Source organism: Xenopus laevis, chromosome 1S (genome assembly GCF_017654675.1).
Source record: "Xenopus laevis strain J_2021 chromosome 1S, Xenopus_laevis_v10.1, whole genome shotgun sequence".
Taxonomy (NCBI): Eukaryota; Metazoa; Chordata; class Amphibia; order Anura; family Pipidae; genus Xenopus; species Xenopus laevis.
In genome coordinates this window covers 108,066,158-108,094,097 of record NC_054372.1, presented here as the reverse complement: position 1 = coordinate 108,094,097, position 27,940 = coordinate 108,066,158, and the positions used below count along the sequence as shown (strand labels likewise).

Here is a 27,940-nt window from a genome sequence, read left to right as displayed (position 1 = left end):
GCTCCAAAATCTCTCAAAGCACTTACATGGTCTGGTCAAAATATTAAAAACTTTTGTTATTGCTGCAAAGTATAAAATCACAGAAAATAAAATGTCGTTGTAGATTTTTTTTTAAATCTGGTCAAAGGTCTGAATAGTTTTGCCAGGCATCATATTAATGATATTCCACTAGTATGCCTCCATATATGTAAATGATAAGAGAATTATTTTCCCCCTATTAGTTTTCTCCGGTATAACATCCTGCTGATTTGTATTGTGCTGATGTGGCACAGCCTGGAAAGATTCTGAATCAGCTCACCATCAAGGGATAGAACAGCTGCCCAGTGCAAAAGACTCTTCTTGAAAGGAATCATATCATGTTGATTCATTAAAAGGGGCAAAGAGAAGGTGGCCAGATGGTAGGGAGTTATAGTAAAACTCAAAGGATGATGCAGGAAAAGTGGTATCGGATTTTTGGAAAGTGTGCAAAAACGAGTTGGTGTGCCATTTTTGTCTAAACATTATTAACCAGTCGTGTAATTAATGTGTTTCAAATATATTTAAAAAACAACCTTAAAAAGTATAGCATAACCTTTTGAAAGGTAAAGGAAAATACATGTAGAGATGAATTATAATTATTTCAAGTACTAATGCTTTCAAGGGGCAGCATACAAATATATAAACCTTAGTGTTATTGCTCAGTAATAGAATTTAGCAGGGAAGTGTCAAGAAAATGTTCCTGCTTCTGTAAAATAAGCTTTTTCCCAGCCCTCACCCAGGAGAAACAGCATGGGGAGCTCAGGGTGCAAATAAGGGCTGTGCTTGACTATTTGGTAGCCCTTATATGGCTTGGTAGTCTACAGGAGGCTCTGTTTGGCAGTACATATGGTTTTTACTCAACCAAAACTTTCCTCCAAGCCTGGAATTTCAAAAATAAGCACCTGCTTTGAGGCCACTAGGAGCAACATCCAATGGGTTGGAGAGCAACATGTTGCTCACAAACCACTGGTTGGGGATCACTGATCTATATGAAAGTAGAAGTGTTAAATGGCTAATATCATGTAATGTAGAAGAAAATTAATTAATATTCATTACATAAAATTATATGGTAGAGTATTTCACCTTTAATTTTATGCAAAACATGTGTTCCGTATAAGTCCTCTTCATTGAGCTCCAGTAAGAAAAGGAGGGTACTGCTCATTTAAGGACATTTTATGTAGGACTATAATAATTATATATTTCTATTACAGTGTGCTGAGGGGGTTACTCTCTTGTGAATTGGAATTCCTTTTTCAGGCCTGTTTGGAATATAGTTGTATACATGTAGTAACAGTCCAGCGTTTTTTACGTTGGGTTAGTTTTGCAGTTTACAAGAGGTATGAGAGGATTAACACTAGTGAAATATATGAAATAAAATGAAATGAAAAAAAAAATAACTTTATTGATGGGTTTAACCTTTTATTTAAGTACAGCAATTATTTCAGTAATAATCTTCTGTTAGACTTTAAGTAAAGACTACTGTATGCTTTACCTTTGCCATCTGCTTGCTGATTTGAAGTCTTTGGTGTGCCAGATGCAGTTCAGCTGCTAGCTTTATCTTCTCTTTCTTTATCTCATCTACAGAAGCTCTATCTCCTTGCTTCCCTTTCTGCAACACAGACACCTGGCGCAGTAAGAATGCAACTCTTTGTCTTAACAACGCAGAGGAAATATACCCATATGCCAGGTTTTTGTTTCTCTTCTCTTGGTGCCCTAAACATATATGAATTGAGGAAAAGGTCTGAGCATTCAATCAAACTGTTCAAATGATTATTTTATTATTATTCTTTAATTTCATATTATTAAAAACAAAGCTCATGCTTTATTACTTATAAATCGTTTTGACATGCAATCATTTAAATTTAGAACATTTTTATTTAGATAGGCAATCACAAGCAGCAATATGGAAACCTATTTCTTATGGAAGCAATGCTTTTATTAGTGCCTTATTGATCATTTCATACCACTACTGGGGACAAGCATAGGGATTTCCATTGCCCTTCAACAGATGCTATGAAACTACAACTCCCATCAAACTTATTCAACCAATGGCATGAGTTGGATTTTTTTATTAAAGATTTATTAAGGATTGAAGTAAAAATTCGAATTTTCAAATTTGTTTTGTTCGAATGTATACTCATTAGGGATGGGCGAATCTGTCCCATTTCACTTCGCTGAAAAATTTGCGAAACGCTGAAAAATTTGCAAAATGCAAGTCAATGGGCGGCATTTTTTTGTGTTGCTGCGAATTTCCCATGCCAATTTGAGGGTGGCCAAAATGTGGAAATTCACCGCAAATCCATGCCTGTCAAATAAATTCACCCATCACCAATACTCATATTTAAAGACCATTGTTTAACCCCCAATTTGTGTCTGTATGTTACCCTCCCATATAGACTGTAAGCTCTACAGGCCAGGGACCTCCACCCTTTTGTCTCCTTGACAATAAAAACGTAATATTTATTGTAAGTATTCTTTATAATTATGTGTTTATCATTTGTATACTTATTTGTACTTAGTATAATGACTCCCTGTTTCTTATACTAATTATTGTTTAGCGGTACATTGCTTTGCCCTCAACGAGCAATATACAAATAAAAATATACATACGTTACCATACTGGTACACTTTGACCTGCACATGCCATTACAAAGAAAACACACATTGTTTGGTGTTATAAATAATAGCAATCTATGGGAACATGCTACTTTAGTAACCTTTTTGAAAAAAATCGGAATAAAATTTGTACTGTAAGAAAAACCTGCCGAATTGCTGTTTTAGTGAATGGGAGATGTCCAGGGATCAATTTGGAGTTGTTTGCAACCTTCCTGACATTCAGGAAGAAAAAACTCAAATCAAGTTTTTTAAATTCGAATCAAATTCGATTTGAATTCGATTCCATTTTTTGTGACTATTTAATTAATCTGAGTTTGAAAAATGCGATTTTTTAAAAATAAATTTAGATTGGTCAAATTTTAAATTTATTATAGTTTAAAGGAGTTTTTTAAAAACTCACATGATTTCGAAATTTGGCCTTTAATATAAGTGCCTCTTAGTATTGAGAGGGATGTTTCTAAACCATTGTGCCTTCAAAAGGGTGGTTAAGCACCTATAGTGGTATTATAAACACAGCATATATATTGCAATTAATCATATACCACCACTAAAAATGGGAGGAGATTGATCAAGATCACTGCTCTAATGAGAATGCTTCTAGATCCTCACTAGGATTGGATTGAATGAACAATGCTTGATAAATGAATGCCAATGATATTATGTAAGATCAAGTTATCTCTCTTTTTTCCTCAATTTCAGCTGCTGTAGTATATATTGAATTATGTTATAATAATCTTTATTTTCCCTTTAAGTCTAGTGTTAGTGTAATAGGGTAAAATGTTAATGGTTAAATATAAATGTTTGTAAGTAATGGTTAATACATAAATTTAGGTTGGGGGGAGAATAGTAAGTAATATAAGGGAAGGTTTCAGGGAGTGATTTTCAGAGATTCGTCATGGGAAGAGAGATGAGCAGAGGGCTGTGCAGCAGTAGAGTTATCTCTTGAAAGAGGTACTGAGCCTAGGTAGTGTAAGACCAAGTGGTGTAACAGTATGCTCTACAAAGTGTAAGTGAGAGAGGTAACTAGCATGGGCAGCTATGGTCCCTACTAGGAGTGTGTGTGTGGGTATAGTGTTACCAGGACCCAAGAGGGGTGCCTGCTAGTGTGTGTTTCCCCTGGCAGTGTGCTGTTATGGGCAAAATTCTGCATAAGGCTGCGAGATGGTGCCTTGTAAATGTGCTGCTGTTCTATTGAGGGCCGTGACAAATAAAGAGAATGTGATTGAACAACAACTCTCTGCCTGGTTGCTTCACCCAAGGTTTCCCCCAAACAAAGGGTTGTGGTACATCAAGGGTTAAGACATGAGTTGTTTGTCCCTGTTACATTAGTGTTCTATCGGTATATGGTTCCTGGCTCAAGAGGTGGGAATAGCTTGAAAAAAGTCATATGGTCACCATGGTGATAAAACTACAATTGGGTCTTTGGTGGGATGGATTTTCTTTCACTCTATCTGGTGTCAGTGGTGGGTGTGGAGTACAGTTTTCTATAAATATTATTTTTAATATGCACATTAAGTTTTGAGAACGTTTCTAGAACTGGATCGGTATGTTATGCATTATGCAGAGAAATGCCCCTGGATTGCTTTCTGGAGAATAAAATAGGAAAAGACCCTCTAAGGAAAGTTGCTGCAAAACAAGTCATTTTTAAACAATGTTCAATTAAAGTTAGTATAATGACTGAGCATAAAACATACATGAAATACTTAGTGAGGATGGTTTTTAATTTAAGGGATGTTAAACAGCTTGTAGACATCTGGTGGCAAGCTGAAATGGGTCATTTAAAATGTATCTAACTAAATTAAAGGGGGGGGGACGGCTTTTCCTCAAGGATCAGCATGTCACAAGATAACTAAACTGACTTCATAGGCTTGCCTGGGAATCCTTAGCTGTCAGTGGTGAATATGCAAAGGGCCAGCAAATTAAATAAACCTGCCAAACTGTCAATTTCAAGCCTCATGACTGCATGAAAATAGCATCACTGGAAGAAATCAAGCATTGCCTTCTTTTGGGCTTTCTGGCACCTATTCAACTGCTAGTACAGTTGTGGCTAATTATGCATGCAAATTTCAGTCAATAAGCTCAGAACAAGACCTCCCAAGATATTTCAAAGGATCTGACAGGGCTTTTTTTTTCTGAATGCCGACAGTATTTGAAATTCAATCTCCGTTTGCCTGTGCTTTGCATATGCACAATGTCCCCTCAACAGAGCCGAGTTAATGAGAGCCGTACCTGTCTTCAATAGCATCTTCCCATCCGTCTCTGCTCAAGTTCTCAAACACACTGCTCATAACCTTGATAGACTGATTAAGAAAAGCTTGGCGACGTCTCAAAGAGATCTTCTTGACTGCTCTTTGTTTAACCTTGTTTACTGTATGCTTTTTAATTCTTTGCCTACTGTTCAACTCCCTAATAGCCATAACAGGAACTGTTGTACCCTGGTCCAGAGCATGCTGTAAGTTCTCTAGTCTATTTGCCTTAGGAGATCCCGGTTTTTATTTTGCAGCTTGTTACCTTCTTCCAACAGTGTCTTCAGTGCTGTGATCTCATTAATTATTTCTGCATTCTTCATTTCTAACTTCATATGATTCTGTATTTTCTGTCTTCAGATTCAGCATTTTGATCTCTCTAGTTTCTGCATCTTTAGACTAATTGTGAATAATTTTAAAGAGCTTTTCTCTGCAATTAATTCTTCATTGATTCCTTTTAATTCTCTTAACTTCTGCTTCTAATCCACTTAGATTTGTTTCCAAACGATTTGCCTCAGATGAAAATCAAATGAATGTTTCTCACAAACAGAACACTACACTATAAACGTGTCACTGACACTGAATAAAAAACATTCCTCGATAAATATAGTGAAGGAATAGAAAGAAACTTATCATAGAATTAATCGGATTATTATGTATTAGAATTTGCGAGTGGCTTGTCAAATTAGTATGAAAAAAAATTGTCACAGTGCCTAAAATACTCCCTGACAGGACTTATCCCTTGGAAATGTTTAGTGATTCTGCCTTTAGAACTAACAGAAACCTTTTCAATGCTGTCCCCTTTAGCTATACGTGCTTTACATTCATTTGAATGTGTTCATTCTCTTGCTGTGTATAAAATAATGCAACAAGTCACTCAAAATGATTAAAAGGAAATGCAAAATGCCTTTTGGGCTTATCCCCTTTGTAAGCAGACTAGCACTTTACAGCTACGAGATGAGCATTTCTACCTTGCAAGTAAAATTAGAGTTTTGATTCAGAGATGATAAACTAAAACAAAACGGGTGACATTATAAACACAAGCACTCATATTATTTCATTGCTCATTCCACCTTAAGATAAATGAATGTGAGTATTTCCTGTTCTGTGTGTTATTACTTAAACATGATGTTTGTCATTCCATAATAACGAGATGACAGCATTCATTAGCTGGCCATCTGGCATTGGTTAAAAGAACAAGCAATCCAATCATTGCCTTCAAATAACTACACTCCTTTTATAACTTGCCCATAGACAAAGGGAAGACACTAATGTGGTGTTTTGTCATTCAATTACTTGCACTGTATGTCGCCAATTAAGTAGAACATATTTGTATTTAAAGCTTCTCCACATATAAATATTTTGCAGACCACAGACATAAAGGAAATGTATGGAGGAAAGTATAAAAAAAAAAAGCTATTTTTTTATGAAGACCCATTTTTGGAAAATGTTGAGAGTTAAGTTAATATTACTATTGCAAATATTTAAAAGAGAAATTCACCTAAAGGTTATCAATTAATATCTTAAAGCTATTTTGTATTTCTTATTGTCTACACTTCACAATACTGTGTCTCTGCAATGAACATATTTTGCCTTTCTCCATTATGGCAGTTCCCTTTGTGTCATCTTTTACATTAGATTTTTTCCCCATCCTTTTCAGCCTCTACTCACCCTCCTCTTGATTTCATACCTTCTGTCCCCCTACTTACGAATATGGATTACTGGTTGGCACTATTACAAGACTAAAACCAGGGATCTGGCTAGCGGATGGGTTAGTTTAAGTTAATGCCACACTGGGCTGTTTTTCAGCCTGTGTATAAGTGCAGGCCAGGTGCAGACATAGGGACTGGATTTTGGCTCCTAAATGTGAGCTTGCATTTTGCCAATGAAATACGTTCTGCCCGTCTGTACCCGGGCCAATGCAGTGTCTCTGGGTGCAGACACAAAAGACTAAAGTTATAAGAGGAGGGGCTGTTTCTCTGCCTGAGCTTAAAAGCTGACTGAGAAACATCACACTGTGGCATTAGCCTTAACAGATGTATGAATCACCCATCATTTGTGTACTATCATTGCTCCCTCTTTGCCAGTCCTATAATACTACTATGCAAAAGATCTCTCTTATTTATTCATATAAAAAATAGTCAGGCACATGGCTGAAGGACAAATAAATGGATTATGTCATGAAATACACCCATCAGTTAATTGTGCTGCTGTAGCAGAATCCTACACTGAAATCTGTTTTTCAAAAGAGCAAACATATTTTATGTTTAATTTTTAAATCTGACTTTGGCTAGACATTTTCTTAGTTTCCCAGATGCCCTCTAAGCTTCAGTCACTCCTTACTGTTGCACTGCAAATTGGAGTGATATCACCCTATCTCTCTCCCCACAGCCCATAGTCTATCAATAGAATAATGAGAAGGCAACTAGGTAATAGCTCCTGGACACCTGCATTGCTAAAAAATGTTCCAATTCTCCCATCTAGAGGTAGATACAAGAAGAGAACTCAATAGTAAAACACCAATCCCCAAGACACCTCCAGTTGCATTGAGTAGGAGAAACAGAAGCTTATCTGAAAGAAGTTCCATTGTAAAGTGCTCTCTTTCTGAAAGCACAGGATTAGGCACAATGTTAAAACTCTGTTGTGATAAAAAGTAATATAATATAATAATGAATGCATGTTAAATACTTTATTTTTATTGCAAATAAGGATACCTCATGCAAGGCCTGGTGCAAAACCTCATCTTTATTTTTCTTTGGGGTGCTGCTGATAATTTCTTCCTCTTTGGCAAGTATATAAATCAGTTCTGCATAAAAAAAATACATATGTATGTGTTATATTAGTGATCTATCTCACGCTGACCTACAATGACATGTTTGTCATTTCCTAACAGGAAAAAAAATGTTCTTTGCTTTAACTATCCTGTGTAAATCTGTCCATTTTCTTATATAAAAAAAAGTGGAGTTTCTTTATGCACTTGCCTCTGTTCAAAGTCTAATATACAATTATGAAGGCTTTGGAACATCACAATGATATCTCTTTTTTGTTATACAGTGCAAACTTTACAAAGGTACAATACATTTGCAGGTTATAGATACTGTATTTTTATTCCTTTTCTTTTATAGACTGCTCCATTTTGATGATATTGACCCTACCATAAAGGGATAAAGGAATGTCGGAACAGCGGTTCAAGGTGTTTGTCAGATTGTTGAGGATTGGGTCGAGGTTAAGGGCGGTATATTTGTTAGCGTCTGGGTGAACTATCACCCTCAGGTATTCGAGGGGGGTCTCAGCTGGCAAAGAGCGGGGGTCTATGGGGAACAAAACAGACTTTTCCCAATTGATACATAGGCCAGATAACAAGCCAAATTGGTTGACCAGGTCAAGGAGGGTGGAAAGAGAGTCTTTAGGGTCATCTGCCATGGAGAATCAGGAATCTGCCATAATGGTCTAAGTGGAGCTTTAATAGTTCAAATGGCAGGCCTTTTCGAATTAATATGGAGACTCCCCTCGAATGAGAGGAGAAAGTGGAGTGGAAGTGCCATCCTACCCAAGGTTTCTTGAGTGCTAGAATTTTTTGCCCGATAAGGTGAGTCTCCTGGAGGAGAAGGATAGAGGGGGGGGGGTATCTTTTGAGGTAGTTAAACATTATTCTCCTTTAAAATTTGGAGTTAAGGCCCCTCACATTCCACGAGAGGATTGATGGATTAGCCATTGTTCCTGAGTGAGGGTATATGACAAGCCAAAGGACGTGTCTATCCATTTGCATTCATCAAATAAAACATCATACAATTCAAGTTGTGCTTAATTACCATATTAGTCAACATAAAATGAATAGTCTGCCTAACACATTGAAACATAGACCCAACATTTATATATTCCCAACCCACCCTACTCACCCCCCAAACTCGGGCGAGTCTGTTACCCATAACAATTTAGAACTTAAATGGAGGTTTAGCCCCTAGATAAAAAAAAAGGGGGGGGAAATTGCAGGACTAAAGTGTATGTATATAGCCAGATGCGGAACTCCCAATGCAGGAAGAAGGGACAGGATGCATTGAGCTAATAGGTAGTGTCCCAAAACTTGAAATCTTGTGCAAGTCACCCGGGCCCGGCAAGTGCATCTCCACTTTCACTGTACATATTGCAACACACCTCCCGCCGCAGGTTGCCAACCTGAGGAAAGGGGAGGTATTTGTACCCGGATGAAATTATGTCAACATAGCTGAGGGAGATCATCCTTGGAGAACTGTCTATGAACTGGATCTGGATTAGGGATTGAGGATATTTGTTAGTTATTCAGGTCTGGCATTGCGGTTAGGGGACCGGCGAGGTCCTCATTGGTTAAGCCAGTCGTCAACCTCCCTGGGCGAGGAGAAAAAATGTGCACAGTCGCCATCTTGAATGCGCATACACGCATGGTACTGCATGCTATATTTAATTTGTGCTTCTCTAAGGCGTCTCTTTACCCCTGTAAATTCAACCCTTTGTTTCTGGATATTGGGAGAGAAGTCTGGGTAAAGTGACACAGTTGCTCCATGGTAGCAGAGTGGGCCCTTTGTTCTGGCAGCTGTGAGGGCCGCATCTCTATCCCTGTAATTGAGAAGTTTTAGGAGGAAAGAGCGTGGGGGGGGGCTATGGGCTCTCTCCACAATAAAGACTTGAGAAAAGATATTTGGACCTAGGGTCTCTTGGAGCCAGGTTTCTATGAAAGCCGTAGGGTTGGTTCCATCAGCTCTCTCAGGTAGGCCCACTATCCTGATATTCTTGTCGCAGCAGGGAAAAATCGACGCATAGTTCTTCAAAGTGTGCCCTGCTAGATGCATGGCTCTCCATAATAGCCGCTAGCACTTCTCCCAGTGTGGTTCAGGTGGTGCCGCCGGTGATTCCAATGCGGAGTCTCTAGGAGAAGATGGCGGTCTGGCCTGGTAAGGAGATGGCGGCTGTGGCTGTTCCCGGGCAAATCACTCAAGGCAGGACGCCATCTCAGGTTTTGCCTTAATAGTGTTCCTCCTCATTGTCCCGTGGTCAGTTCTGGTCAGTTCTGGTGAGTAATTGCTCTCTTTATTAATAGGTTAGCGGAGTATATAGCAGGGTATTAGAATGTGTTACCCGGAGCTTCAGGCAGAAACGTCTGTTCACCACGCCATTTTGGTCACGCCCCCACTTTGCCTCTGTTTAATGCAGATACTGCTCATCCTAAGCATATCACACTTTAACAGTTATATGACAGGCTTAGGAAGATATTACAAAACAATGTAATTCACAAAAATTCACAAAAAAACAAGACTCCAAACAAGTTTACAGAAATAGGGGAAATGAGGACTAAGCAATATATAAACCCACTACTGATAACAACTATATTTCATATCCCAAGTTTTAGTTAGGCTGATTTACAATTAGTAGTGCCTGTAGCCACTATAAAGTGAAATGTTCCCTGTAAGAACTAAAAAATAATAGCCCTTTGTGTGTCTACCGTACTTTGTATTAAATTAAACTTAAACCTTTAAGTTAGCTTTTAGTATGCTAAAGAATGGCTATTTCTAAGCAACTTTGAAATTGGCAGTCATTTTTTTCTTTTTTTATAGTTTTTGAATTATTTGCCTTCTTCTTCTGAATGTTTCCAGCTTTCAAATAGGGGTTGCTGACTCCATCTAAAAGCAAATGCTCTGTAAGGCTACAAAAGTACTGTTATTGCTACTTTTGTATGACTATTCAGGGCCTCCCTCTCCTATTCATAACCCAGTCTCTTATTCATATCAGTGTGTGGTTGCTCGGGTAAGTTGAACCCTCGCCAACAGATTGAAATTGTAAACTAGATTGTAAACTAGAGAGCTGGTGAATAATGAAGAGCTAAATAAATAAAAAAAAACACAAATAATTATAAAAAAAAAAAATTGTCTCAGAATATCACTCTCTACATCATTTTAATGTTAATTTAAAGGTGAACAATCTCTTTAACATTAGTAAGCACCAGTGAGTGGCACCAAGGAAATTTAAAGCAAACATTGGATCACCAATTGGTTCACCCATGTGCAGATTTTTCACTCTGCGTTTCTAGTGGGTTAATAATGAAAGCTAATGGAATCAAATTGTAGTTTTTCATTACTGTTATTAAAAATTACAACTAAAACACAAAATCAGGGAAGGAATACAAATATATTTAAAAAGGCCAACAGTTAGGGGCCAAACTCCCAAACCAGAATCCCCTTAATTTACCAAGAATTATTCTCGAAAAAAAATTGGTGAGAAAAAAAAGTTACATCAAAATTGTGTGATAAGTCGAACTGTGCAACTTTTTCGATTTGAAAAACTGGACTATCGAAAGAAAACCAGCGCAAACAGCTAGAAACTATTGAGAACCCTGAAGATAAACATGTTTCAATTTTTAAAGGAATAATCTACAATTGACTTTTACATGATTTTGAAAGGTTTTAACAGGAGTAGTTCAGATTCATATTTTTAGCTGCTTCAGTTTTTCACCTTTAAAACCTTGATCAGAAAACATTGAGGTTTAATAAATAGGTCCCTTAAACTTACATAAGGTTTGCATATAGAGAAAAATATCAAAGGACCTTCAAAATTTGGCCAAATACAGTATGTTGAAAAGTTATAAATTACAGTTCTCCCATATTTTACATCTTTTTGGGTCCTGAGAGTTCTAATTCATGGATGTGTTTAACTATACGCACTGACTATTAGCATAAAAGCAATTATAATTGTTGTGAAGAAAACACTATCAATGTTGACACAAGCTGCCGAAGAAGGGAAGTCATTCTTAAATGGGACTTATGCAGGGTTTATCTATGTCCCTTTTATTCTTCAGTCCAGGAAAAAAGTTTATGGATTCAACCAGAAGGAAATATGCTAGTGGTACAAATGTGCATAGCTTTCCAGACTACTGATTTTACTATAGAACTACACATCTAATAAATGGAGGGCTCTGAAAGTGCAATTCAATTACTTCTGCATCCATTCCATATGCTATACATTCCAGAAACTCAAAAATGCATATCCTAGGACAGCAGTGTCAGACTGGCCCACAGGGATACCAGGAAAAGTCCCGGTGGGCCCAGGTGTCAGTGGACCCTAATGCTGCTAAACATTTGATCTATTTCATGGTCATTCCCTATTTCTATGAGAAAAAGAGGCTAAATAGATGAAATAATGGATTATAGTATGTAAAGAAAAGTGAGAAGAGGAAGAATAATAGCAATGAGAGTTGGCCCCTAGTCTAAGGTTTTTCGGTGGGGCCCTAGTCTAAGTTTTTTAGGTGGGCCAATGGTGTTCCAGTCCGACACTGTAGGACAGTGTTACTCTACTAAAAGCCTCATGAATCATGAAGTGCTTTCTATATTTTGAATATTCTTGCATAGTTACATATGTTAATATCAGCTATTCCCATCCATATAATTAACTGAAATAATAAACTTACTAGTGCTATTCACATGAAGCATTCATGGCCCTGAAGACAAAAATAGTTTTATCTGCCTTGAGGTTGTAACCCACACGCAATCAAATTATATACAGAGAAATCAAGTGCCTAAAACGGTTACATGATTACAAGAATATATTATCTGACGGACCTGCCTCTGCAGTTGCATCAGAACCATTGGGGAATCCAACTATCACGTGTGAAACACTAGTCTGTGCAGTATTCCACTCTGGGAAAGGTTCAAAAGTTTAATCTTGAACATTATTAATACTGTGAAGCTCATTGTCTAGTTGTTAAATTAACCTTTCCAGCTCCATCAGAGGACTGGAAATCCAGTAACATTTCCTATCTAATAAAAGCAGCATCAGCTAATAAAATAAATGTGCTAGATGCTAGCTATGGAACTACAAAAATATTTTATTGCCCTTATATATTTTTAAATAACCCATACAACCAAAAAAATTAAAAGGTTTTGTATGCTTATAAATGTAATACATGGTCACTCTTGTACATAAAAATTGTATTGTAATTGCATTTAATTATGGAGAAATAAAAAGGTAACCACAAACAAAAATAAAACAATTGTTCTATATGTTTCCAATTAAGTACAATTTCAACCATTTTTATAAAAAATCGAACATCTACTCCCTTCAGATATTCTTCATGTAGAAACTTAGTCCTTTTTCATTCAAATTTTTTTGTGTTAGGTAAATCTTAAAAATTTGAGTTTGAAAAAAACTTAACATTTTAGTAAACAGGCCTTGCATTTTTCTCTTCCGACATCTACACTGGAAAAAGCTGATTTGCCTCCTTCTACCTCTGACAACTGCATGCATAAATATCTTATGTTACCATGTACATAGGTATATGGAATGGGCTGCAAATGCTTGAAATAAATGTCCAATAACCTGTCCAATTGCACATGACGTTATTAGATACTCACAGGTATGGATTACTTAGCAATGCTTATTAAGTAAACTAAAATAGACTAAAGTTGTGACATGGCAGACAGTAATGGTTGTGGTGACAAATTTCCATTCTTGAGGGTTATGAGCAATTATAGTAGGTGGTTTAGGTCGATGCCCCAGAGTAAATTATATATCCATCCAAGTAGTGTCCAGGAGTGGTGCTTTGCAGAGATTTTTCCTAAAAATGGTAGGAGCTGCTCCAAAGAGTGATAACTCCCTCCAGTGATTCATTTTTTAATCGGTATAATGCAAGGAGATTACTCTAATTATATCATCAGAATCAGCAGTAATTTTGGTGAAAACTGAAAGAATTGAGAAATAAATTACTGCTGATTTTTATCTCTCTAGGTGTAGTTGAATTCAACTTATATATGAACTGACATGAATTTTGAAGGAGATTATGCTTGACTTTTGTGATTTAAATGGATTCATTCATTATTCACCTTTGATGAATTTTTTGATGAAGATTATTTAATGAATTCTGTGCTCTTTTACATTTACTATTAAGATAACGTTTTAAGGATCTGGCTGGCTAGTTTGTAGAAAACAAACTTGATTTTTTTTTTAATATAGAGGTCAATAAAGTATTAATAATTCTAATCTACTTTTAGGTTGTTTGGCATCATCTATTTTAAATCTATTTTAAATATATGTGATTTTTATCCTCATAAGGTCAAAATGGTCCTATCACTACCCTAAGTTTTTTAAATTTTTATATGTGATATAAGCCATCCAGTATAAGTGAGAAATAGTGATGAGCGAATTTGGCTCGTTTCGCTGGAAAATTCGTAAATTTCCCAAGAAATTTGCGAAGCGGCGGAAAATGAGCAAAACGGCGCCGGTGTCTAGTTTTTGCCGCCTGCATCCATTTTTTCCGTGGCGGTTTTGCAAATTTATTCGCCAACGATGAATCGCACTAATTCGCCTATCGCTAGTGAGGAAAATGAAGCCCAGTTACTTTTACAGCAGGCTTTGCAATTAAGCCAAGTTGCTACTCTGCAAGACTGTAGTCAATGCAAACACTGACTGGAGTAATTACCATGGCAGAGACTCTAAACTGTTATTTTTGATTTAAGTTTTACACAGAAGAGGTACAGTGACAATTAATGAAGGGTTTCTCAAAAAGGCCAGAACATGCAAAAGTTTACTGCCAGGTAATGGCTGATTCTTTAAATGCCTTTAAGGGCAGAGACAGATGAGAAGATTCGGGGAGATTAGTCGTCTGGTGACAAATCGTCTCTTATTCGGGCGATTTTCCCCAAACTGCCTCCCTGCCGGCTAGAATCTAAATCGCTGGTGGGATGGGACTCGGAGCGCTTCATTTTCTGAAGTCGCCCGAAGTTTCCTCATGAGGCAACTTTGGAAAATGAAGCAATACGAGTGCCACCCCGCCTGCAAATTCGAGTTCCTATTGCATTGATTCCATCACAGTGTGAAAATGTTGGTATCCAAAACAATTCACAGATCAAACTTTAAAAAAATCTGCCTCACTGACCAAGATAACAATCAACCAATAATAATGTAAAACAAAACAAAAAAAAACACTGTACTAACTCTGACGTCTAATGTATTTAAGTTTATATTAGGGTTTGGAATATCTTAACTTTGTGCTGTGAACCTACTCTTTTGCAAAACATCCTTAGCTAGAGAATTTGCCTATAGAGAATTTGACAGTGAGCATTAAATAAACTATGAAGTAAAAGAAGTATTGGGGTGGTGTTTATGCGAACACCACAGGTGGGCTATTTAAAAATCAAGATTAACATAAGACCCTAAAGTATCTGCAGGAAATATTCCCAGTATGGTCTCTGAAAATATGCAAAATCATAATTCACCATGGACTTTGACAATAGAGATTCATTACCTCTAATATTTATTAACAATCTAGATGAAACAGAAATCAGTACGTAAAAATACATTACACTTCATTAAATTCAAAGTCTGCAATCAGGCCTGTAGTGGTCACACTCGGCAGGACGCTGTTTTTTAAGATGAGCAGTAATTTATCCTATTGATAATGGATTCAATTTGACTGCACTGGGCAAGAGCTAAAAGTACTTATGCAAGCACCTCACTTGTTCTTAAATGACTTAGATGACCAATATGGCCATTATTTTCTCTTTTATTTCAATAAAATCTAAATATAATTTTGTTTCTTATTTATACAGGCAGACACCATGCCTGTCAGAGCAGAGGAAGGAGCAAATGGGAGTACATGGCCTATCACTGCCTGTGTATAAAACACAAGTAAATTAAGCCAATTATGCTGCATGTACTGTACCATTAGTTTTAGGATAGCACTTATAGGGTGAAGACACCCAGAGCTACTAGCAGCAGCTACTTGTCACGGCTACAAAATAGACAATAGTTTAAATTGACTTTGTAAGACCTCTGAATTCCGAAATGAACCTTATTTATGAAGAAAAATGAAGAGTTTTTTGTGCCAAAACTCCAAAATCATTGGATATTGGTAGGGACATCAGCGCAGACACTGGGACCTTCCCTATTGACTTATAGAGGACCTTAAGAGCTTTTTGATGCTGGGGTTTCGGATTCTGAGTTTTTAGACCATCGGACTTTAATAAATCTCGTATAGTTGCATGCGTCCTGTCCCTTCTGTGTCTGGTTCCCCTATGGTTCCAGACACAGACTACGCTTCCTGGTTTATGCGTTGGCGTGATGATGTCATCGTATAAAAGGGGAATTCAGTGTTTATCAAGTGGCCTGTTGTTAGGTTCTATATGTAAAGTTTCTAGGTGCCTGATTCTATCTGTTATTAATGGTTTGATCCTTGCCTGCCTTTTTGACTATTCTGATCCTCTCCAATCCAACCTTTGCCTGTCCACTGACTATTCTACGTTCTCCTATCCTGATTTCGGCCTGTCTGACGATTCTTGGCTTGTGCTGGCCCGACCTGCCTGTTCCTGGTGGTGTTCTTCCTTCCAGTATCCTGGTGAGATGATCGGATTCATGCCCCTTTGCTTGTCCAGAACTGTTAGCTTTGCTCCTCTTTCAAATAAGACCTGGCGGCATCCGATTAGCCGAGGGCTCCTCCCAAGGTGAAAGGCGGCGGTTATAGGCAGAAGTGAAAGCTGTGACCAGGGATCTTAGCTTGGGTTCTGGATATAGGGTTCAGAACGTGACAATAGCCCCATGTAAGGTTATTATCCTACATGAAGCAAAGCAATACTAGGAGCAATCTTTTAAGTTTGCTCAATGCACTATGCAGTAAAACTGTGCCATCATAAGTAATTGACGGTAATGCACACTATTGAATACTACAGTTTTACACTACAGTATTATTTTGAGTCATGCATCCAAACATACAGTATCTTTCCATTATACATTACTAAAATACAAGTTATTTGTAACATGTAATTGCTAGTGAAAGCAGTTTTTGTCTGCCCCTTGCTATTTGCACTGCTGGTCCTGTCTACATGTACAATATTACTAAAACAATGTTGTTGCAGTCAGGTCTCCTCCAGCCAAAATGCCATATACCATAATGACTTGTACAGTTCTGTGATTCTCCATTATTATGAATCTGCTAACTACTTTGTCTTACACGTTTTACCAGGAAAAAAGTCTGCAAGGTACAGCACAAAATATTAGCTGTGAAAAAAGCACAGTATTATTTGCGGTTTTGCCACACAGTCCATTATCACTTTAAAACAAAGAAAGTGTGGGGGGGCGAGGGGATTTAGAAAAAATGAGCACAACTGTTTGTTTAATATCAAAACATAAATGTAGTATATGTAGTACTTTACTAAAGTCCAAATTCCAAAAACTCCAAACATTTGAGTTTTTTTTTTACTATAAAAGCCGAATTTTAGTGGAAAAAAACGATTTTTTAGAGATTTATTATACCGCAAGGATGGAAAAAGTCTGAATACGAAAACCCATTATCTCAGACCTGCCAGTATATAAGTCAATGGGAGAGATCCCTATAATATTTTGAAGTTTCTGTTGTCTGTGCTGGAATTAGCCCAGAAAATCTGACTTTTCATGTGTAAAAAAGCCAAAGAAATCATATGATTCTTGAAAAAACTCATACAATTTGGGTTATTGCTTGATTTTATTGAGTTTGTTTGATATGATTAAATCGTGCTTTTTAAATACAAAATAAGAACACATCTGGATTCTAGTTTGGTTGGACCTTTTTTATTTGAAAATTATTAAAAAATTGGATTTTTATAAGTGACCCCCTAAATGTAGCATTCTCTCATAACCTTTGAGATCTATGAAAGGAGGCTTTTTCAAACTATTGGAATAGTTGTTGGTTAGTAAAAAACAATATTTTTGTTGCAGGTCAGAAAAACAGAGCATATGTCAAAATTTGCCCATGTACTTTCAACAGTATGTTTGTATGTTAAGGAAAAAAATAAGGCAAGAAGTGTATTAGTGTTGAAATCTATCAGCCATTTTTCTTTTCTAGGCATTGAAACAATCAAAAGATCATATGAAGGCCACTCTTTATTGCTTATGTTTGTGAGATTATTATTATTATTATTATTATTACCATGTATTTTTATATTATGCAGGGTTATACCTAAATAAACATCTGCTGTATAACCGCAACATGAGTCATAAATTATTTTCCCTCTAATCTGAAAAGTAATAGTAGGTTATAAAAAGGTTCTGCACAGAAATTTGTTTAAGAAAACAAAACAGCAATGTTAATTAGAAACGTAGTTCGCCAGCAGATACCGGCAGATTATTTCCCATTACAGTTCTATGGAATAAAAGAAGACCTTCCTCAATTTTCTTTTTCTTAAAACCCTCCGACTCATAGAAGATCAAAGAAATGAATGCCATGTTTTCTCTAGTATGAGTTTTCTCCACTAACCTTTCCTCTGACTGCAGCTAAGAGAACTGTGATGGGGATAAGCACTGAGCCCAAGGGACTGGTGGTACACGGCAAGAAAGAAAGCAACTCCCATGTGTTTTTTGCAGGTCAGTACCAAGGACCATGTTAGCAGAGCCATAGCAGACCCTTAACAGGCAGCTCTGCTGGTAGTAGTAATTAGCTTGGACAGATCTGGCTCCAAGAGTAGCAGCGAAGCAAGATCATAATGAGCTCAGCTGGGATTAGCAGGACAGGGCAGGGAACCAAGAGAGCTGAGGCATTCTGCATTGTGTATGTATCAGGGAGATGAAACGAGGATGGCTGCTTAGGTTATCCCCTCACCACCTCGTTCCAGAAATGAAGCAAGGTAGTGTGTAAAATACAGGCTAATGAAGAGCGACACCTCCAACATATAAGAGCCACATTAATTAACACAATCCCTGCAAAGCACTCTACCATTTCGGCTACTGCGGACAAACCTGCACGCCACTGTTAGAAGCATATTGTTTCCTGCTTCAGCTTATTCAATGATTAGGACTGAATGTTTAATGTGTATTCCTTTACCTGCTGGACTTTAAGTCAGACGCTTGTCATTGCAGATCTATCATTGGTTAGAGTAACACATGGCAAAGGACCAGTCAACAGATTTATCAAAATACAAACTGTTTTTCCCATTAAAAATTTTAATTTTTACAGCAGGTCAAATTTTTTTGCCAAACTTGAAAAAATATTAACAATCTTAATTTCTATAAACCTTAAAAATGTCCATCCATGGCATTTTCAACAAAAAGGCTAATTGGTAATTCATTTATATTCCAATTACAGAGCAGAGAGCAGTTCAAAATGGTCCATTTGGCATCAGAATATAATAATCATCCCTGTCACATCAACTTTTATAACAGGATAACCTGATTTGGGTTTCAACGATTATTGAGCTTAGCTTCTCAACAAATGCCCAAATTGCACTGACCATAGGAGTGCCACTGACACTCAAAAGATAATAAAATCTAAGATGGGGAGCTCCTATACACAGCTTGAAAGCATGGATCATTACTGTTGTAGGGGTGCTGAAAATTCAGGCCAATGCATTAAAGGGGTTGTTGAACTTCAAAATTTTTTTCAGTTCAGTTGGTTTCAAATTTTTCACCAGAAATTAAGACTTTTTCCAATTATTTTCTATTTGTGACTGTTTTTCTAATATTGAAGTGTAAAGTATTATTTTTTAAACTTCTAAAGCAGCTGGGGGGGGTCGCCGACTCTTTTTAACTGTTCTAAATTGATACATTTAATTGGTACAGTTGTTATCTTTGTCCCTGCTGAGCAGAATCCCTGGGTTTCATTAATGGCAGCTGTTAGAAATGATACAATAGTTGCTAATATTCCACAGATACTGCTGAGAAATGTATCAACTAATTGTATCAAATACATGTAGCAAATTGTAATAGTTCAGATGCTCCTGGATCACTGAGCTGCCAGACAAACTTTAAACTTAAACTGGGAAAATGGTAAAAAATAAAAGATGCAATTGAAAAAAGTCCTTGTTTACGGCGAATGATCAAAAAAACAACAGAACTGAAAAAAGTGTTGGAAAGTGAACAAGTGATGGGCGAATTTGGGGTGTTTCGCTGAAAAGTTTGTGAATTTCCTGCGAAATTCGCAAAATGGCGAAAAATTTGCAAAACGGTGACATTGTCTCTTTTTTGACGCCGACAGCCATTTTTTTGGTGGCGGTTCCGCCAATTTATTAGCTGGAGGTGAATCGCGGGAATCCGCCGCGAATTTGCGCCTGGCAAATAAATTAGTCCATCACTATGAAAAACCCCTTTAAGCTCAGCATATAATATCCAGCATTTTTCTCCTATAACTGTCACTATGTTATTTCTTAATGTGTCTCTCTGGAAAATAATTGTTCTAATGCCAGCTCTTTTCCCTTTAGCAATACACTTTAATCCATGACAAAGAAATAGAAAGTAAATTACTTCTAAAGAAATAAATGCTTCAGCCTTCTACATTCTCACATTACAGGGACACTATATCCTATTCATAAGTATGTCTTGCATTCACTTTAATAAAATGCTTAGCAGAACATATTGGCATAGATAATTAAGAGCAGGGATCATTAATCATCTGCATATTTGTGTATATCCATATAGGTGGAGACATTCTTAATTGCTCTGACACAGTAACATTAACAACAGACTCTAATGAAAAGTGGCCTCCAGAGGTAAAACTATTAAAGGGGATCTGCTGAGCTGAAAGCATGGTATTAAGATTCTAGAAAACACTAAAAATAGATAATTAATGGAAATGTGCTCAACGGAGCACTCTGAGTAAGTTTAGATGAATTTTCTACTTGGTTTTGATCTTAGTAATTTTTGAAAAACGTGGCAGTTTGGCCAATTTTAATCATACTTCTGGACTATCAAGTCATGCAAGCCCAAGTTGGGGTGCCATTTAGACTTATAATCATACAATCCAACTGGAATGAGGATCTGATGTAAACATTTCATTGGTCGGCAGAAAGGAAAAGTTGCTGCTCCTCTACCTGCTATTGTAAGCATTCAGGTGGTCAGTGCACAAAACTGAACAATAAAGATGTGACCCACAAGCCAATACATTGGACTACTCTATGGGTCACCCTATGTATGGCCAAACTCAGATTCACTGGGAGGTGCCTATATGTTAGTCCCCCCCCCAGTGAATCAAATCCCTAAGTTTCCCCCCAGGTTGTTATTCCATTTAGCAGGACTAATAGAACACAGAGGTGATCCAGGTTTAATAAGCTGGACTACCATATGGGAACAGTGTACAGCCACCATTAGTTAGAAAAAAAAGTGAAACATCACATGTATTGTTCTATTCAATGTCAATGAAACCTAGATTCACTGCGAGGTGCCAATATGTTAGCCACCCCAATTTTTGAAGGAAAAAAAATAATACAGTGCTGCCATCTTACTTACCTTTCCAAGCCATTCATCTTCAGACTGAAACTTGTGCATACTCTGGTATTGCTATACTATGCATGTGAAATGATCTCTCTGCACTTGGAATGCCACAAAGAAAAATGGCAGCAAAGAGAACAGTGTTTCCAGCATCCGGTGCAGTTGAGCACCAGTAATGGGGCCGGCGATGGAATTACAACAAAGAGAATGGGCACCGACGGGTCGTAGGACCACATCAACTAAATGCAGTCCTCAATTGCCAGAAAAATCAAACCTCCCCAATCAATATCTTGTCCAGATATTGATCAGGGATACCTGTCGGAAGCCCCCATATGCTACATCATCATAAGAAATGTAGCATGTTGATGAAGCACTGCATTTCTTAAGACTATACTGAGGTTGAAATCTATCTAAACACTGCTTTAATTCCCATTATTTTTACAGTGATTATTCATATGACCATTTAAGGAACATTATTTTGATCTTAACAAAATATGAAATATTTTCTGTCAAGTCCTGTTAAATGCAGGGTGAAGTTGAGGAAATAAAGTTAAAGAAGAAATCACAAGGTGGTCTGTAGAAATGGTATCACTATAAGACAATGCATGAAATGCATTAAAACAATGATCATATAATTGTATGTATAGACACCTCATGTCTGCATGGCTAGAGTAGTTTTTTTTTTTTTTTTTTTTTTTAGCAATTACTATCTTTATAGCAGAGGAGTATACTATGTAGGCAGGATCCAGCGGAGCATCAGTTATATGGCACAGGATGAGAGGGCTTTTCATCACCTCTACTTTCAATATCAAGACTGCCTACAGGGCTCACTTTGCACAGCAAGGTATTTAGAACACAATGGTATAGAAGTGGAAGCTAAACTTGAATTTAATTTTTTTTTGTATGATGACAATTATATTCTAAGACAGTATGAAATTAATCTTTATTTTTTATGCTTTGTGGGTTTTTGATTGTTTAGCATTTTGCTCTATGGCTATCCAGCTTGAAATTTAAACTGTTACCTTGCTTTTAGGACCAAAGTTACCTAGAAAACAAGCAATGGTTTGAATGTGAGGCTAGCAGTGAGCCAAACAGAAATTTCTCTGGAGAGAGGCTGAAATAGTTCAACCCCTACAAAAAGTAAAATTAGTAATAAAGACCAACTGTAAACTGTAGTAAAATATCACTGTTATGCTATTCTAAAAATGATTTTCGAAGTAAAGTACCAGTTATGTAGTGAGTTCCAAGATCAAGGGGCATATTTATCAAGCGTCGAATTTGGAATTGAAAAAACTTCGAAATTCGAATTCAAAAAGACCAACCGAAATGAAGTCAAAGTTTTTTTTTGGTTGAATAGGTCCGTTTTCCGTCAAATTGTTCCGTATTCGGCAGAATATGAATCATATGAATCGGGAATAGCGCATTGGTTTCAAAGATTTTCCCAAAAAAAACCTTAGATTTTTCAAAGTCCACCAATTGACTCCAAATAGGTTCTAGGAGGTTCCCCATAGGCTAAAACAGCAATTCGGCAGGTTTTAGATGGCGAACGGTTGAAGTTGAATTTTTAAAGAGACAGTACATGATAAATTTCGATACTCTAATCGAATTTGGACTATTCCCTAGTCGAAGTAAACAAATAGCTCAAAATTCGATTTTTTTTTTTCATTCGAAAATTGACCTCGACCTTTGATAAATCTGCCCCCAAGTGTATATTGCCAGAATAATCTTTATGCCCATGCAGGATAAAAATTATACAAAGCGATGGCAGTAATACAAAGATGGTTTTATTGGCACACACTGAAGATAAACTTCTAAGCAACTTTTCAATTGGTCTTCATTGTTTATTTTTTATAGTTTTTTTTATTATTTGCCTTCTTCTACTGACTCTTTTCCACTGACCCCATCTAAAAAACATTCTCTGTAAAGCTAATTTTTATTATTCCTCTTTCTATTCAGGTCCTCTCCTATTCATATTCCAGTCTCTTATTCAAATCAAGGGTACTTTAGACCCTAGCGACCAGATTGCTGAAATTGCAAACTGGAGAGCTACTGAATAAAAAGCTAAATAACTCAAAAACCACAAATAATAAAAAATGAAAACCGATTACAAATACTTTCAGTCTATCACTCTCTATATCATACTGAAAGTTAACTCAAAGGTGAACAACCCCTTTAACAGGCTTATAACAGATGTGCTTTTCTGCAGTGCTATAGCTAGAGCCTAGAGGTAGAATTGCCTAAGCCAGGATGGTTTATCAAAGCATTAAGGGTGGGTTTCAATGATCCATTTTAATACATTGAAATGCATTTATCTGGTTAAGAAACCCTGGTTTCTGCTGAAACAACAACTGCTAAACAGAGTTGTCTGTCCAAGCCTTTGGTACTGACCGATACTAAGCACATGATGCATGTCTAATAACAATAGGAGTTGTTTGTATGAATTAACTTCTGTGGTTTTAAGGCCCAATAGAAAGGGATCACAGAATATGCCAAATCCTACCACTGCTTTCAATACCAGGGTGACCAATGAGCATGCGTATTAGCATTAGCATAACCTGTACTTGCCATTATGTTTCCCATTTTTTACCCAACAGTGTGGTCACATTTTATAACTATCCAAACCACCATTCAGCAGGCCAGCCAATGTGAGACCTAATTCTGAAGCTGCATTTTTTGTTGGTGATTGTAAAGCAGCTGTTTTTGCAATTATTCTAAAGACTTCAGAAATTTAGCAATAATTTTAATGTACACCAGTTAATCCAGTGGAAAAAATATTTTTATGCCCTATAGAAAAATGTCACAGTCATAATTTCAGTTGAAGAAGGTGAGACAGATGAACAATGCATAACTAAATAAGCATGTTATACTGATAATCATAGAAAAAAATAGGCGTGTTGTGTTTCCCATTACTATAAACCCCTACAGCCTAAGCTTTATTCCACAACTTCTATTCGAAGTGACTTCAGCTTAATTAGAGAACTACATTTTTCATCCTTAAATCTGCAGGCTTTACATAGGTAGGCCATGGTTTATAGAGCTTTCACCTTAATCTGGAATGCTTTCTCTAAATGCCCAATTCTCTTTTCTGCTATCTTCCGCTTCTTTAACTCTTCTGACTTGGAAAATCCTATTGGGGAAAGAGACCTTGAACGTTTCGCAGGTTGCACCTGGAGAATAAAACAAGGACATGGTTGAAGGAGTTGAACATTGGATTATGAAAGACGTGCAAAATTAAAGAACAAGTAATTGAGAATACTAATAATGAATTATAAAAAAAATTCTGCCTGGAATACTAGAGAAATAACAAGCAGAATTACCACAGTGCTATTGCTAAAGGTTTCTCTGTGACTCGTTAATGAGAATATTCATTTACATTTACATTGTTTCTTTCAGAATAATGATGTCCCATTAGGGAAGACTAAAGGGTTATAGACTCAGGAATGCAAGAAACCTCATTACAAAGGAGGGGATAGAGGATGGTCTAATTGCTCTATAAGGGTCCAAGGTTACACTTGATAGGACAACCGGAAACAAGAGGGGAAGATTTTTTTCCCTTTGAAATGGTTTAACACACTGTGAAGTAGAAGGAACAATATGCTTGAGGAATATAAATACAACAGACAGTACATCTTATACAGTAATGACCATATGGTCATTAACTATAATGTTGTTAACAAGAGAAGAGAATATGTGTTTCTATTATGTACAGCTTTGTATAACAATCTGTTAAGAGAAGTATAAAAAGTAAGGAAAATGGAATGCCAATACTTTGATTTTTCCTTGCACAATTTATACTTTGTACAAGCAATGAAAGCAACAACCATGCAAACAAAATAGATGATACACACTGTTTTCTGGTTCTACATTACTGTACTACTAGATTCTAATATCTTACAAATTGGTCAGAGTCAAATTGTACAATTTACAACTACGGCCAATGCTTAGGGGGTTATTTATCAATACTGATTTTATCTCAATATATTCTGCTACAAACTCCGATCAAATCTGCTCGGGGTTTTTATGCTTATTTATTATTACATTTTCCCGAAAATTTGTTTTGCAGGAAAAAATAAGATTTTCACGAATTTCAAAAAAATTTTCTGAATTTCCACCTGGAAAATCTGAAAACTTCGGGTTATTGCACAAAACCCAGCGCACATCAAAAAATCATTGGGACTTCTCCCATTGACTTACATGCAACCTTGACAGGTCTGAGATGCCAGATTTTCAGATTTGGACTTTTTCATCCTCAGGGTTTAATAAATTCTGAAAAATGTGTGATTTCTTTCAAATTTTTTGTGATTTTTGCATTCAGAGTTGAGTAAATAACCCCCTTAAAGTCACACAGCATGTCAACAATTAAGATTGCTCTTTTCTCTTACATGCAATCACATCCATTGCCAATAAACATTGTTATCACTGTTTTATTTGCAAAAAAGATTTTAAACAAATTTAATTTAATTTAAAAATGTTTTAACAAAATCCTTTAAAGAGGTGGTTCACCTTTAAGTTTCAGAAAGTACCTGCACTCAATCCCTTGTGATTTGTGGTGGGTACTGGGTCAAGTTATAACATACAATCTTCAGAATGGACCCGCACTCCAAGTAGTTCAATCAAAGTGAATTTTATTTTGTGGGCCGAAACGTTGGACCCGTGAGTGATTATTCAATAAAATTCACTTTAATTGAACTACTTGGAGTGCGGGCCATTCTGAAGATTATATATATATAATACACAAAAGCCATGAATATCTTGTAAATTATATCCTTATAAACGGTGAGTTCTGATGTCATCAGTTATAAACGGTGAGTTCTGATGTAATTTCTGTACATGACTCATTGAAACTTGTGTATTATAATAAATAAAGTACCCCCAGTTGTAAAATATGAGGAAATTAGAAGTTACCTCGGAGTTCCATGACCTGTATAAAAACACTCGGTCTTCGGCCTCGTGTTTTTATATGGTCATGAAACTCCTCGGTAACTTATAATATCCTTATATTTTACAAGAGGGTGTACTTTATTCACTATATATATGTATATATATATATATATATATATATATATATATATATATATATATATATATATATATATATATATATATATATATATATATATATATATATATAGATATATATATATATAGATATAGATATATATTTCTATTACCGTATATATTTTCTATAGTTTTTAAATTAAATTGTCTTCCTTTGCTGCCACTTTCTAGCTTTCAGGTGTGGGGTCACTGACCCAAAACTACTGCTCTTTGAATATTGCACCATTTTTATACTGATAGATGCAACTATTAAGATTAGGTTTTCTGTTCAGAATAAGGTCTGGTGCTACACAGGCTTATTCTCTGTTTTAATTAATGTGTATACCAAAGCTAAGTCCACTATCTTGGATTCGGTACAGAAATCAAAGCTGTGTGAAACACAAACAATTGCGTGCAGATATGTACAAAACAGATAAGATGTTCAGTTGTGTATAGTATAGAGAAGATTTAATTGAAAATGTTTTAAGTAAATATACTGTAAAAAAAATATTTGTAAAAGTTTGAAAAAATCTGTAAAAGTGTCAAAATCTTTCTCTGAATAACACCTTTGTCACAGATCCAAGGGCTGTAAAAACTGTAAGGACTGTTTACAAAACTGTGTAAAGTATTTTCTTATAAACATGCAAAAATGGTTATGTCTCAAGGTGACAGTGTTAATTAAAGTTGTGCATTTTGCCTGCTGCCTTCACAGATCTCTAGCATATTTTCCCATTTGCCTTTTTGCTTGCCTTGACCTATGGTCTGTTCTTCTGTGTCTAGACTGCCTCTGCTCATTTTGCATTGTATCACTACCCTAATCACCTGATGTGTGTTGGTCTACACAACTCCTGTCATGGAAAGCTCAAGGCTTCAAAAGGGCACCGGTTAAAGTGCCAATCCATTATACCATTATAATCAAATTAATCGAAATGTTTAAAAATGATTACCTTTTTCTCTGTAGTAATAAGTGTAGAGGCACACAATGCTATTTGGGGGAGATTAGTTATCCAGTGACAAATCATCTCTTCTTCAGGCAAGTAATCTCCCCGCAATTCTTCCGGTTGGCTAGAATCGAAATCGCCGGCGGGATGGCAGTCGGAGCACTTCATTTTCCGAAGTTGCCCCAAGTTTCCTCATGAGGCAACGGCAAGAAGGCACTGCAGGAGATTAGTCGCCCGAAGAAGAGTCAATTTGTCCTGGGCAACTAACCTTCCCCAAATAGCATTGTGTGCCGCTACCCTAAAACAGTACCTTCTACTTGATCCAAACTAAGATATATCTAATCTTTATTTGAGCCACAGCCAGGTTATTGGGTTTATTTAATGTTTACATGATTTTCTTGGCCCCGAGCATTCTGGATAACAGGTTCCATACCTGTAATGTGAATTTTTCAAACTCTAATAAATGTGATTTTATCCACAATTCGAATGATATTTTATTTAGGAAAAAAATTGAATGTCTAAAATGAATACCACAATTAGTGCCCCACCATTGAAGCACTATGGATGTGACAGAATAGTCAGCGGCAGAGTTATTACATTTCAAAGCAAACATAGTGGTTGGCCTAGTAAGTATGATGCCAGATGAGAAAATTCCTGTGGTGCTTTATAGTATAATGGCGATTACAAGGCATGGACCACTGCAGGTAGTGTTTTATTAAGCACCATCTGCTTTCAGCTAAACAAAAGACATGGTCCTCATGTCCATTGCAAACCTAGGCTAGCAAAAGTTATGGAGGCTTCTAATGTTATTCCCAACAGATGCATTGTGTATTTAATTAGCTCTATACAGAGTTGGCTAGATCCATCAAATAGAGTCACATTGGTCATCCT

At 36.5% G+C, this 27,940-nt stretch overlaps 1 pseudogene; it reads right to left on the bottom strand.

The window, feature by feature from the left end:
* The window catches only part of LOC108704809, a 136,542-nt pseudogene that overhangs the window by 30,135 nt on the left and 78,467 nt on the right, over positions 1 to 27,940 (bottom strand).